The sequence below is a fragment of the Microtus pennsylvanicus genome, chromosome 13 (genome assembly GCF_037038515.1).
Source record: "Microtus pennsylvanicus isolate mMicPen1 chromosome 13, mMicPen1.hap1, whole genome shotgun sequence".
Taxonomy (NCBI): domain Eukaryota; kingdom Metazoa; phylum Chordata; class Mammalia; order Rodentia; family Cricetidae; genus Microtus; species Microtus pennsylvanicus.
This window is the reverse complement of record NC_134591.1, coordinates 68,457,415-68,471,592: the sequence shown is the minus strand read 5'-3', so window position 1 is coordinate 68,471,592 and position 14,178 is coordinate 68,457,415. Positions and strand designations below refer to the sequence as shown.

Sequence of the window (14,178 nt, the reverse complement as noted above, 5' to 3'; positions counted from 1 at the left end):
AATAAAAGGGGGCCTGAGTGGCAGCTGTGTTGGGACTTCTCGCAGGCCCATCACTATGGCCCACCATGGCTCCTGTGAGTTGCGGTCCCTGCTTCCATGGATCAACTTCTGTTTGGCAGCTGGTCCTGCATTGCCACAGACCTTCAGCAGTGACTGCAGAGGGTGCAGCACTCTGGACACCCTGCCTCAGTCTCCTCTGAGGTCATGGCCTCCTTCGGCTAACCTGCCCTGTCTGCCCTACCTCCCTCCTGCTAACCCCCACCCCGTCGCCAGCTCCCCCATAAGTACCACAGGAGGTCAGCTCTGAGCCCCACTGTCAGGGACCTCACTAGTAAGGAGAGAGCCCTGACAAATGCAGGCAGCCGTTGGTCTACTGCAAAGGAGCAGGGAAAGTGGCAAAGCTACTGTGTAAAGTCCCTGGATAGGCTGCCTCAAGGGAGAAACGGGGTGAGTAAAGGGCTGAGCTGGGCCCAAGTGGGTGGAGCTGTTTTCTAGGCAGTGAGCTTTCCACACTCAGAGGCCATGGTGGTTAATGTTGACAGTCAACTTTGACAGGATCTAGCATCACCTAGATAAGACTCTGGGCATCCGTGAGGGAGTTTCTAGACTGGGTTAACTGAGATGGGATGATCCACTGAAACTGCGGGCAGAAAGGAGAAAGTGAGCTGAGCCCCAGCCTCCATCTCTCTCTGCTTCCTGGCTGCAGATGTGGTGGGAGCATCTGTCCAACACTCCTGCCTCCATGCCTTTCCCACCATGATGAACTGCACCCTCAAACTGTGATCCCAGACAACCTTTCTTTCTTTAAGTTGTTTTGGCGCAGCAAGAAAAATAGCCCGGAGGCTGGAGAGATGGCTCACTCATTGACAGCATTTGTTACTTCAGCAGAGGACTTGGGTGAAAAGTTTCTGCACCCCATGTGCTTCTCCCAAATAAAATGCCCCTGATTGATCTTTTAGACCCCCAGAGAGGAGATGGAGAAGAGAGAAAAACCACGTGTCTGTTTTCTGGGGGGCAGTTTAAATACCCCGTGGGACTGGTCTTGAGCATCTCTGGGGGAGGGGTCATCATTTGGCAAGCTTTCTGAGATGCACCAGGGTTTGGAGAGAAATGAGGGAGGGAGCTTGGCCTGGAGCTTCCACCAGAACATTCCAGACTCTTTGGGTATATGGATGCCGGGGGCTGGGGTGGAGCTTCCACCAGATCCACCTGGGTTCGGTTCCCAGAACCCACATGTGACTCTCAAGCATCCCTAGCTCTGATCTCTTCTTTTGACCTCCCCAGGCACCAGGCACACACATGGTGTACATCCATGTGCGCAAAAACACTTATATACATAAAATAAAATAAATCTAATGCTTTTAAAGTAATACGCATGTCTTCTCATCCTGAGATGGGTAAATCTGAAGCAAATGACCCATGAACTTGACCTGGAGAAATAGCTGTCAACCGTGCAGTTTTGCGTACGGGGAGACTAAGGTGCAGGTGGGGATGCAGGGAGATCCGAAGTCCACTGGCAGCGTGAGACTTGAATCTGGACTTATGCCTCATGGGTCTGGGCTAGTTGGACCCAATGCAGAGGGACCTCCCTGCAGACTGCAGACCCCTGAAGCCCACTGCTCTGCCCACAGTACATGTCCACCCAGGTGTGACTGACTCCAGTCAGTGCTCAACAAGTACCAGATGATGGGTGGTGGGACCACCGCCACACCAAAGTCTTCAGCAGGTGTTTTGGGCAATAGGATGCAGAAGGGATGGGTGACCTAGTAAGAGAGTGATGGGATCTTCATGACCACACAGAGGGAAACCCTGATCACTTGCAGACTCCTAATACCTACAGTTTCTGTTGTTTTCCTTTCCTTCCTTGGTGGCAGAGTAGCGATGGGGACAGCAATGATGAAGTCGCTGGCCGGCAGGTGAACGGCCTGGCCTCTACCTACCACCCACACTTTCTGCAGTTCTTCAGGGTATACCTTCGGAGCTCAATACAGGTTGCTGATCTGTCAGAAATACACTGTGGAGCATGGTTATCAGTCTGGGCCCTTAGTGCATACTGAAGCCTGTCAGATGGTCATCCAAACATTATAGGCTCTGAGTGTGCTTCTGCTCCCTCCCCAGCTCATCCCCCTGGCAGCTATGAAGACAGAGCAGAGGTTTAGGAGCGGTCCTGGGCCAGCACAGCCAGCTCCAAGCTGTGTCGTGGGGGAACAGAAAAAGGTCTCTGTCAAATTAAATTTTCTGCACAGCGAGTCTCCTGTCACCACCCCGCTGCCACTCCACCCCATCAGCACCTTGGCACTGCGTCCCCAGCTTGGCCAGATGAGATTTGACTGAGTCTTTCTGAGCTTCAGGATGGGATCTCTAGCCAAGAAAGAAGCCGTGAAAGGAGACGCCAGGATGGGCGACTTTACAGATGGGATCGGAAGCTCTACAAGACCCATCCCTTCCCAGGGTCTTTCTGGGTGCGCCAGACCCCATGCTATTGACTCTGGTTTCTAGAACTTTTCTGAACTTCATTTCCCAGTGGTGTCCCATCTATGGGGATGTCCGAGACCAGGCTCTATGGATGAAGCAAGCCTGTGCGAGCATCTGAAACTATGCATTATGAATGGTTCTCATCTGTTCCCGATTGAGAGACTGCATGTAATGCCTCCAATAAAAGTGACTTGGGAGGGAATTTCCTGAATCCCCGGGTAAGTGGATAAAGATGTTTCAGGAGTCTGGGGTGGTGGGAGCGGGAAGCCTGCACACCCTGCACAGTTGGCCCTTCCTTTTGGGACGTAATGAAGAACACAGAACCATCCCTCTCCATCCTCTATCCAGGGTTGTGTGTCTCTTCTCTTGAGTTAATTTCCTGCTGGCGGCCTGCTTGGTGTGAGGGCTGAGGTAACCTACATCTCTTCTCTTTTGGATCAGAGGCTGGAGAAAGGGACCTGAGTCCTCTGGCCTTCTCCAGAAATGGCTTTGCCACCTACAAGTGTCATTGGAAGGGTGGGAGATCTTGGGGGGGGGTAGTGTGACTTTTTTTTTAAGCAGTAAGGCACATAGTAAATGTGACTTGTTATCCTAAAGTATTTAATGTAGGTATGTGAGCATGTGCATGCCATACAACCTGTGTGGTCTAAGGACAACCTTCAGGAGTTGGTTCTTTCTGTCCATCTTATTAGATGGAGGGATAGGAAGGTTAGCTGATTTGGTGGCAAGTGCCTCCACCTGTTGAGACACCTAACGGCCCTTGGCTTGTTATTTCCTCAGACCAGCAGTTGGAGTTCTACAGAATGCCTCACACCTGAGAGAGATGAAGCTACCCCTTTCTCGTCCCTCCTCTCCCTCCTCCCATACTCCACTCCAGCCCATGTCGTATGGACCTGGATGGAAGAAGAGGAGATGTGCTGAGTCAAACTTGGATGGCCCCCAGAGAATGAGAACGTGAAGTGGGCCAGGATTTTGGAGACCTCAGTAGAGTCAGGGTATGGCCAGTAAGTCAGCATTTGACCTCGTGGCTCCACTGTGTGTGGCCTGGAGATGCCTGGGTGGCATCCCACTTCCAGTGCACTGAGCAAGACAGACAAGGAAGGAGCCCTTTTGAGGTCTTTGTCCTCAAGGGGCACCTGTAGGTGTTGAGTCCCCAAGTCCCCCGTTTCTAGGTGCTTTGCCAAGTGTGTTTCAAGGGACTGGTACATGTCAGATCAGGGCAGGGCTCAGAGAGCCAAGATGAGACCCCCAACTAGACAGGCAAGCCTCAACAAAGCCCAGACTTGCATGGACACTGGGAAGACCCATCCAATATGTCAGAGGCTCAGAGCACTGGATGGGGAGTCAATCATCACTCATGGGGCTCTTGGAATTTGAAATCCAGGCCTGGTTAGGCTATTTGGCTGCTCAGAGAAAAGCCTCCAGTCTCCAGAAGACAACAGTGGACCCTATCTATTCAAAATTATTTAATGAGCAATAAAAATTTGAAGGTCCTCTAACTGAAGGCAGCTAAAAGCATTCCTAAAGGAGGATGAACGGCCCCACCCCCGGAAGCTGACTCTTATACCATGCATACAAAGGTGACCAGAGAGGACCACATGTCCATGGATAAAACAGGAAAAAGCAAACACTCTACAAGAAAAACATTGTGATTTTGGCTCAGCAAATGTGTCCTCAATCCAGCACCAAAAAAAAAAAAAGCATTAGCCATAAGATTAAAATAAGTGGGTATGGGACCAGGGTTTGATCCCTAGCACCCATCTACAGAATGGTTTACAGTTTGAAAACTCTTCGGTCCAAGGAAGACACCCTCTTCCGGCCTCTGCAGACCCTGGCATGGAGTTTGTCGTGCTTTGAAAGAAAAGAGCCCCTAAAAAGAGTGGCACTATTAGAAGGTGTGACCTTGTTGGAGGAAGTGTGGTCTTGTGGAGCGACATCCAGTGAGACAGACCACTTGCTGTTGCCTATCAAGATGTAGGACTCTCAGCTCCAGCACCATGTCTGCCTGCGTGCTACCTTGCTTCCCACCATGATGATAACAGACTAAACCTCTGAACTGTAAGCAAACCACCACAATTAAATGTTTTCCTTTATAAGAGTTGCCATGGTCATGGTGTCTCTTCACAGCAATAGAAACCCTAACTAAGACAGAGGTGGTATGCATACAAACATGTGGGCAAAAACTCTGATGCATAAAATAATACGATAAATAAATCTTTTTTTAAAAAAAGTGGGCACATTGGGCTTCACCAAAATCAAAGCATGGCACTTCGAAAGACTATAAAGAAATGAAGAAATAAACTATATACAGAGAGAAACTACAGAAAGATCACTTCTTTCTGTGGCAAACGTGGAAGGCTAGCATTTGTGAGGTGGAGGCAGGAGGATCAAGACAGAAAGCTGAAAGAGGAAGTCCCTCCCAGAAGCTATCAATAAGAAGGATTACGGGACAGGACAGTGGTGCACACCTTTAATCCCCGCACTCAGGAAGCAGAGGCAGACAGATCTCTGTGAGTTTGAGGCCAGCCTGGCCTACAAGAGCTAATTCCAGGACAGGTTCCAAAGCTACAGAGAAACCCTATCTTGAAAAAAAAAAAACAAAACAAAAAGAAGAAAAAGAAGGAAGAGGAGGAGGAGGAGGGGGAGGAAGAGGAGAAGGGTTATGGCAGCTGGAAACATGGTCTGTGATGCTGGGCCTGTATCTTGAGTGACCCATAGGAAGCTGAGCAGACAAAGGTGGGGGACATTGAGACAATGGTCAAAAGTTCACAGTAGGTGGAGCCAACCAAAACCTTACAAAATAGAATTCCAGTGAGTCTTTTTAACTGCCTGCTCCTGTGGGCAATCTGTGTTTCCAGGACCCTTCTTAGTGGGTGTATGTGATTGGCTGGTGCAGTGGTCCATGACCCATGATGCTGGGCCAGTAACTGTCAGCTTTCTCCATTGGTGTTGCTGGAAGGATGAGGTCCGAGCCGCCAGCCTCCAGGATTGATGTCATGCCTACCAAGAGGCGCTGGAGAAATAGTGGTGCTGAAAGTTGAGCTGTGGATAAAGCAGGGTTTGAACATCAGACTAGCTCCTAACCGAGCCTACCAGTGACCTTAAAGTTAATCCGCCAACAACTTTCTTGTTCTGTTTAAAAGAATTTGAATTGGGATCCCATCTCTGGTGACCACATGATATGGTATTTGATGTGTACACTTGAGCCAATGACCTGAGTTCAAAACTAAGCTAAGCCAGTTACTAGATGGACATTTTAGCGTCCTCTTGATGCCTCTGTCTCTCCATATATAAAATGGGACTCATTTGTTTCTTACACCATGGGTCACTGTAACCTTTCAGTGAAGTATGCAAAGATTGTTTAAACTAGAACTTGGCGTTTGTCAGTCAAGGAGAGTTGACATAGCAAGGAACTGTTGCGTCTGCATCTCAAGTCTATGATCTTCTGTTGTTCACACCAAACAGGCTTCTCTGGTCACCAGAACCTAACATGGAACTCACTCCACCTCTAAGCCCCGGCTCAGCAATTGTCCCAACACGTCTCAAAGACCCCTTGCCTCTCAGATGGGGTGGCTGGACACCTGGAACTCTCCCTGCCTTCACCCATCCAACCCACGACATCTGGGCGTCGCCAGACCCTAGGTTCCACCCCCTCCTAACCAAAGTGTGGTCCTCGACTGACATCAGCATCGGGTCCCTGCCTCGCCCCTGGCCGGCTGTTGCCTGCATTTTCACAGCCTCCCTGATGAGTCACCCAGGCTCTGTTTCTCAAGTTTCCTCCACCATCTAATTTTCTCAACCTTGCCTACACATTTACATCACCCGGGGATGTTTACAAAATGCGGATGTCCTTCAGCCTACCAAACAGAAGCAAAGCTGTCCCTCTCTCTGACTGACCCCAGCTTGCTCCCAGCCCTTTTGTGGGGTTGACTTGGGGAATCCTAAATGAGCAAACAGGATTTTACCGGTTGACGGTGACTCTGTTGATACAATTCTGTCTTTAAACCTACCTCGTCCCCCTCACTCCCACCCCCACCCCGTCTTTCTCTTCTGAGACACGGCATTGTGGACAGGAGTGGCTGCTGCTTGTCCATACGGGGCCGATGGCTACCTCTCTGGCCTTGGATGTCTGACTCACTGGTCTTTGAGATCTGGCCTCTGACTTGGCGGGCACTGCTGTGCTGGCCTGGGCCCCTCTTGGCCTGAGGCATGTGCCCACATCCCCTGTTGTTGATGGTGGCCCAGCTATCACCTCCCTGTGGCTTTCTTGTCCTGATCCTATCCGGAGCTGCGGACTCCACCCTGGAGACATTTAAGGTTTTACAGTTGCCGGAACAAACAGGGCATCTGAGGTACACTGCTCTAGATCCCCCCTTGGTGTCTACGTGAACCAGCGGCACAGGACAGATTGGCACAGGGTTACCTGGGTCCAACTGCTCACCTTGGGATCTGTGATGAGGAGGCAAAGCAGGGCAGAAGAGCGGAGCCCAGCTCATCTGGTGGCAAGCAGGACGTGGGAGAAGGCCTCCTCCAAACACCCGCGGCTGTAATGTAGATCAGTCTATCGGTGGTGGAATCAGTTCACCAGCCCCTCCCCAAATCCCTCCCTTTCAGGACTCATGCTACTTGGGGGATATTTGAGATCTAACCTGTAATAGTCTCCCCATCTCTCCTCTCTTTCTCCGGGCTTTCACTATGTAGTCCTGCCTGACTTGGAATTCACTATGTAGATCCCTGCCTCTGCCTGCTGAGGACGGTGTCATCTGATGCCCCGCACTTACACAAGCCAGCACAGACTCTGTGTTCTCTCCTTGCTCTCCCCTCCCTTGAGAAATAAGTCTCTTGGACTTCTCTAGGAGGAGGAAAGGCATTGAGGCCAGGAGTTTTGGGGTAGAAACAGCCTTTCCTAAAGATAACATCCATCCACAGGAGAAGAGATGTTGAAACTATCAGACCATGGGCTAGTGCCAAGGAATATTGATCAGGAGTGGAAAGGGAATCACACCTGATACACAGTGCAAATGAATGTTAGAAGCAGCGTAGCTGGGAAAGAGGTGAACCAGACAGCAGCATGCATGTGGGTCTCTACAGCAAAGTCTAACAAGTCCGTTCTCGGGGTTTGAGAGCGACTCAGGGCCGGTGAGAATCTTTGTAGAGGGATGTGAGGGGCTTTGGAAGTCATGAGAGTTCTGTATCTTGCATAACTGAGTGACCGCATTCCGCTGTCAGTGACTGGTTTGTACATAGGAAAGGGTGGATTTTGTTGTGTGTGAATTCGACCTCTGAGAGGCAGGACTATCTGTCAGTGGTAGACTAAAGCGTGCCTAGCACGCCAAAGACAATGGGTTCCATTCCCAGCACTGAAAAATAATTAGGCCTTGGCACAGTGGTTTTGTGTTTTTAGAAAAACCATAGAAATGACACTTTTGTATTTTAAAGCAACAACCCCACTTCTTTTCTGAAGCCTGCTTCTCTGTCCCCCGGGTCATTCTTTTTCTCCTCTGCCGGTTAAGCCAGCTCATGGGCTCCTCTTGCACCCATTTCCAGCCCTCTGACTATCTTCGAGCTCTGGGTTCTGGGCCAGTGTCCCTCACACTCACAGTTTTTTTCCTCTTTCTCCCAAGTGACAGCTAAATTCTTTCTTTAGATTCCCGTCTTGATCCTTCTAGATTATACATTTGTGGTCCCCAGACCCTAGTACAACGTCCACTTCACCCTGGAGTTTGCTAAGCGGCTCTGTAGGCTGTCGGTGTGTGTTTGCTAAATGAACAAACTAAGGAGGTTCGGTGGGGCTGAAACAGTGGAACAGATAGCGAGGCGGAGAGCTAGGGAAAGCCAGGGGAACATGACTGAACCCCCTAGTACTGAGGGGGAACTGGGGGGAGGAGAAGGCAACCTGAGAGGTCTCCTGGGGCCCCGCCCACCCAGGCAGGGTGTGGAGTTGACAGATCACAGCATGTACCCTCCAGGGACCAGGAAGAGACTGGCTGTTCCAAGCCACGCTCAGGCGTCACAAACAGTATTTACCAAGTGTCAGTCACAGACTTGGGGTAGGTGTGGGAGGTACAGGTTGTTCCAGCTAGTTCCATCGCCCCCCTTTCCACCCTTGCACATTCTTCTCTTTCCCATAAAGATCGGTTCTGTATTGACAGTTTCTGTCTGCACCCAAACAGGCAGGAAAAAAAAAAAGTCCCATCAGGGGTCCAGCAGCAGCTATGCTAACATATTTCCAAGAACTCGGGCTGCCAAGACCCACAGGCCCAGTCGGCTCCCACCTCAGAGGCACTTAGCGCCTACTTGAAATCAAAGATGGCTTGAGGAAGACACAGAGCCAGTCCAGGCACACGCACAACCTGGCACCCACACCCTGCCAGCCACCGAGGACAGAGCGAGTGGTGATGGTCACCTCTGCCACGAGTGGCTCTTAGCCAGCCAACAAACATCCAGATGCCGTCCATGTGTGTTCAGTTATGTTTGCCGAGCTGCCGCTATTGAACAATCGCTTGCGTCGTGTTTAACGTGCGGCAGGAACCGGTCCAAGGACTTCATAGAGATAAGCTCAACGCATCCCCCACGAACCTTCAAGATACCAATTCTCCTGCTGTGGAGACTGAAGCAGAGGACCGGGAACTCACCTGAGATCCCACCACAGGTGGAGCAGCAACGCCAGAGAGCAGGACCCAGGTAGCCGGCCCTACAGCTCATGCTCACATCCCCAGGCGGCATGCCCATCACTTTCGTTAATCCGCTCAGCATTTCCTGAGTTCTTTCTGAATTCAAGGCATTTTGCAAGGGGCCCTGGATGCAGAGAGTAACTCTTACCATTCCAAACCTTGAGGATAGAGGCCTCGCTTGCCTCTGCCTTGGGCACAGGGTGTGATATGTTAGCAGGGTCAAGATTCTGTTTGGTGAGTGACTGAAAGTGGTGGCATTGGAAAAGGTTGCTGAGTTTGGAGCCTGAGAACTTGGATCTCTGCTGCTGGAAAGGAAAATGTTTGGACATGCTCATCTGCATTCAGGTATGCTGTGGGTCCCGCGGGGCTTGTATTTAAAGAACGAAGCCTAGATAAGATATTAATGTCCTCCAAAAGAATGATGTCTTCATGGTGGAATCTCAGGCACCCACCGAGGAGATAATTGGGTAGGTGGGTGGCCCCCCCATCACACTGTCACTGCCGGGCCGCCTCCGAGGGCCTGGGAACACAGACGGCTGCCGGCTTTGCCTGTGCCAAGTGCTCTGCTTGGAGATGTGAGTCATAAGCCGATCAGAGGGGAGCCTGGCTGTGAAGCCAGGACATATGTCCACCCTTCAGACAGATAAGCCCATGGGGACCAGGCAGGGCTTGTGGGAGACAGGGCCAGGCCCTCCATGCCGCTGGGGGATGAGGCATCAACAGCCTTGTTCTTGAGTATGGATTGGGTCGGGGCTGTTTCCCTGAACTGAGAGGAGCCAGAGAGGAATTGATGGAAGCTTCCAGAGCTCCCAGGGCTACTCCAGGGGGATGACTACTCTCCAGGGGCAGAGATGGCTACCCTGTAGTGGGCTTCCCAGCTGGAAGCTGAAACCAGGAGCCCAGACTCGTGGTGCCAGTGTTCTTTTGAGGGACAGAGAGGAGTGGGACTTGCATTTCTAGTCATCCCTGGAGGATCCCAGAGTCCCCATTTGTGACTCTACCCCATGGGCCCCAAGATACCAAGAGAGATGACAGTGGTTGGGTCTTCACAGACTTGCTTGCCTCCTCCAGGGGTAGGGTGAAGCCTCAACGTTCCCCTCAGCTAGGTGGCCTTCTGTACTACTGAAAATGACAGAAGTGACATTTGTCTGCACGCAGGAACATCTGCACCTCGGCTTATACAATCCTCTCCCTCGCTCTGCGACATGGGACAGCTGCCCCCCCCACCCCGTACCGTGTCCCACTTTTCCAATGAGGAAATGAGGCCCAGAGAGGCAAAGGCAGTTGCTCAGGGTGGCTCAGCAGTGATGCAGGCAAACTTCAGACCTGTAGGCAAGTGCAGATCCGTGGGGTTGTGTTGCCACCCCGAGAGGCCAGCTGCCACCTCACCCTGACCCTCACACTAAGCTAGGCCCTGGCACAGTGGTGAACAAGGACCATGGTTCAGACATCACAACAAACACTATGAACAAACAGCAAGCAGTACAAATATCAACAGCCATTCTTTGAGCAGATTCTTTAAGTGTGATGCTTCTTGGAAGTCAGTGTCCTGTCCAACACACATATACACATAAATACACATACACACATGTGAACATACACATGCATATACGCAAATACATATACATACATACACATATGAACACACACAAGCGTACACAGATACATTTACACATGCAGTACACATATATACAACAATATATGTACACAAATATGCAAACACATACATACATGTATGTACACACATACACACATGGCTGTGAGAGCATAAGGGCACCATTGCTTAGATTTTCACAGAATAAGGAAGCGGAAAGCTTGGCTGGCACTGGGCCAATCTCTAACCTATGAAGCCTGCTCTCCAGTTACCTTCCCCCCCCCAGCCATGCCTTCCCCGCTATGTGGCAATGCTGTGCTCATGGCTTTTCTGTTGCTGTGCAGAAGGAATGGTCTATGTTTAGCTTCTGGTTCCAGTGTATAATAGTCCATCATGGCAGGGAAGGCATGGCAGGAGGAGCAGAAAGCTGGGTAATCAATCACATTTTATCTATGCACAGGGGAGCAGAGAGGGAGAACAGGAAGTGGGACAGAGCTATAATAAAGCCTGCCACTCCGTGATGTACTTCCTCCAGCAAGGAACGGAGTGTTCACATGCCTGAGCCTATGGGGAATATTTCTCATTTAAACCACGACATTCCATCCCTGGCCCCCATGGGCTCACAGCCATATCAGGGTGCAAAGTGCATTTGGTTTAACTTCAGAGGTTCCCGTTGTCTTTAATAGTCTAAATGCCATTCAGAAGTTTCAAGTCTCCTCCTCTGAGATTCAAGGCAATCTCTTAACTGTGACCCCTTTTAAAAATAAAATAACATACTTCTAACATATAATGGCACAGGATATACATTCCCACCCTGAAAGGAAAGGATGGGGGCATAGTAAAGAAATATTGGGTCAAAGCAAGACTAGAATCCAGCAGGGTAAGCTCTAAATCCTGTAACCCCATGTCCAGTATCCGGGGCTTCCCTTTTCTCAGCCTCTCCAGCTTTCCTTCCTGTAGCATACATCTCTCTCTTGGTCTGGTTTCACTCGCTGTATGTAGCTTTCCTAGATCAGGTCTCACACAAGAATGACCCATTAAGCTCTGTGTGCAGGACTCAATGTTTCAAATCCTTCCGCCAAATACTCCAAAGCGTGAAAACCGCTGGGTCAGGGTTCTCACAGCAACAGCCCCTCTTCCGGTACCAGTTTCTAATTAGTTACTGTAGGAACGAATCAGCTAATGAGTGATAAACACCCTGACAACGGCAACTAAAGGAAGAAGGGATTCGTTCTGGATTACGGTTTCAGAGGGGATAGCAGTCCATCATGGTAGGGAAGGCATAGCAGCATGAGCAAGGAATTGGCTTGTTATATGTAATACACACACAGGAAGCAGAAAGGGGAGCAAGAAGTGGGTGGGGCTATAAACCCTCAAGGCTTACCTTCCTTAAGGTTCCATAACCCCCCCCAAACAGTAGCACCAAGTGGGGACCAAGTGTTCAAATATGGGAGCCTACGGGGGAGCATTTCTCATTCAAACCATCACACTTGCCTTCCGCCGTAATGGAACCATGTCTGCTATGGTTCTTGAGTTGTTTCCGTTAAGCATTTCATCACAGCACTAAGGAGCGTGCTTTTCAGCAAACCCTCACACCTCCATGGTGACAGCGTCAGAAACACCAGGGACATTGTAACAGCCACCCAGACCTACAGTGGCAACCAATGAGGTCTCAATGAAGAGATGAAGGTCCATCCAATGCCAGGAACTCACTCTAAGTCCCACAGTGACATATCGTGGGGAGCAGAGTCTCCCCAACTCCTGACAGGGCTTCACCCCACCCTGTCAGAGCTCTGTCCTACCCCTGCCATGGTTCTGCCTCAACCCATCAGGATTCCACACCACGGTCCATCCTCCAGAAGCCAGAGACCTCCATTGACACTCAGCACAGATACACTGATCCAAGACCACAAAGCCCTGGACCACGGGTGCCCAGAGCCTAGTGGAGGACTCTCTTGGTGGTATTCCTCCTCTCTATCTATCAGACAACCTGTGATGCTGATACCCACACCCACTCTCTCCCTGGTCTCAGAACCAAAACACCCTATACTTCATCACCAGGCATGCAAAGCTGACCTGCCCTGTAACGGAGACACACCCTTTTGTCCTGAGGCCCACTCAGCTAGGAGGACAGCCTGTATGTGCAGAGAGACAGACCAGCCCAGCGAGAGACCCATTGAGGCATCTTGACTTCATCAGACACACCATACTCTGTCCCGAGCAGAGGGCAGGGGAGAATCACTCATACTGCCTCCAGGGTTGGGCTAGAGCCAGGGAGGCCTGAATAGTTCCTCTGGCTAGAAAGTCCAGTTTCTCCATGCAGTCAGAAGGGTTCTTTTCCTCTGTTTTGTTTTGTTTGAGACAGGGTCTCCTGGAGGCTGGGCTAGCCTGGAACTTTCTCTACAGCTGAAGATAATCTCAGACTTCTGATCCTCCTGCCTTCACCTCCAGACTGCTGGGATTAGACATGCACCACCATGTCTGTTGTAGGTGGTGCTGGGGATTGAACCCGGGGCCTCACACATGCTAGGCAAGCACTCTAACCACCGAGCTACACTCCCAGCCCTCACTAGGACTCCTTTCCTACCCTGCTCAAGCCCTTCCATGGAGCAAAACCCCTCTGTGGAGTGGCTGCCACTATCCCTCTGACCTCATCCACAACTTTCCCCTCTGTCCCTGTCAGTTGCATCTTGGCTGCTCTCTGCATCTGCACAGCATATTCCTGACACAGGGTCCTTGCACTGGCCACACTCTCGAGGGTCGCCATGGCTACAGTCACTGTCCAATACTCTTCAGGGAGTCCGTTTCAGCTGGTTCTGCCTAAAACAGCACTCCCCTCCAGCCCCTCTGGCCCCTTCCAGGTCTATTGTTCTTCCAATCACAAATTCCTTCCTCACATTATTCGTGTGGTTTGCGTGACTCTGGAAGGTGGGCTGCGTGAGGCCCCAGGTGCCCTCCAGTGAGTGTTTCCATCCATCTACCATGCTTAGGATGGAGCCTGGCTTGCCACATGTGATGTGTACTGAGTGTTTTATTTCACATGGACTTCACAGCACTCCTACCTAGGACAGGATCTATGGAAGGAGGGTGAAGGAACACCCTAGCTCAGAGCAGGGAAGACACTGGAACTGTGTCTTCTTTACTGTCTCCCCTTCTGTTCCCATAGCATGTGCTATATGTTGTTTGTAGACCAGTGTGGTTCTCAACCTTCCTGATGTTGCGACCCTTTAAAACATGTTGTGGTGCTACTGCCTCATAACTATAATTGTGCTACTTTTATAAAATGTAATATTTATATCTGATATGAGACCCCTGAAAAGGGGTCGTTTGACCCCAAAAGGGGTCGTACTCACAGGTTGAGAACTGCAGTGTAAACTCAGCTTTCCCTTGGTGTGGCTATACATCCTTTTGGAAGGGGGGAAACACAGCTTCTCT

The 14,178-nt window shown here is 50.6% G+C and overlaps 1 long non-coding RNA gene across 1 annotated transcript; it reads right to left on the bottom strand.

Annotated features, from left to right (window-relative positions):
- Positions 1-3,975: 3,975 nt before the first annotated feature.
- Positions 3,976-7,228, bottom strand: LOC142833893 (uncharacterized). Its single transcript, XR_012907464.1, has 3 exons — positions 7,125-7,228; positions 6,917-7,019; positions 3,976-5,517 (listed from the first exon to the last, which is right to left on the bottom strand). It is a non-coding gene; the product is annotated as an uncharacterized LOC142833893 (long non-coding RNA).
- Positions 7,229-14,178: the final 6,950 nt, after the last annotated feature.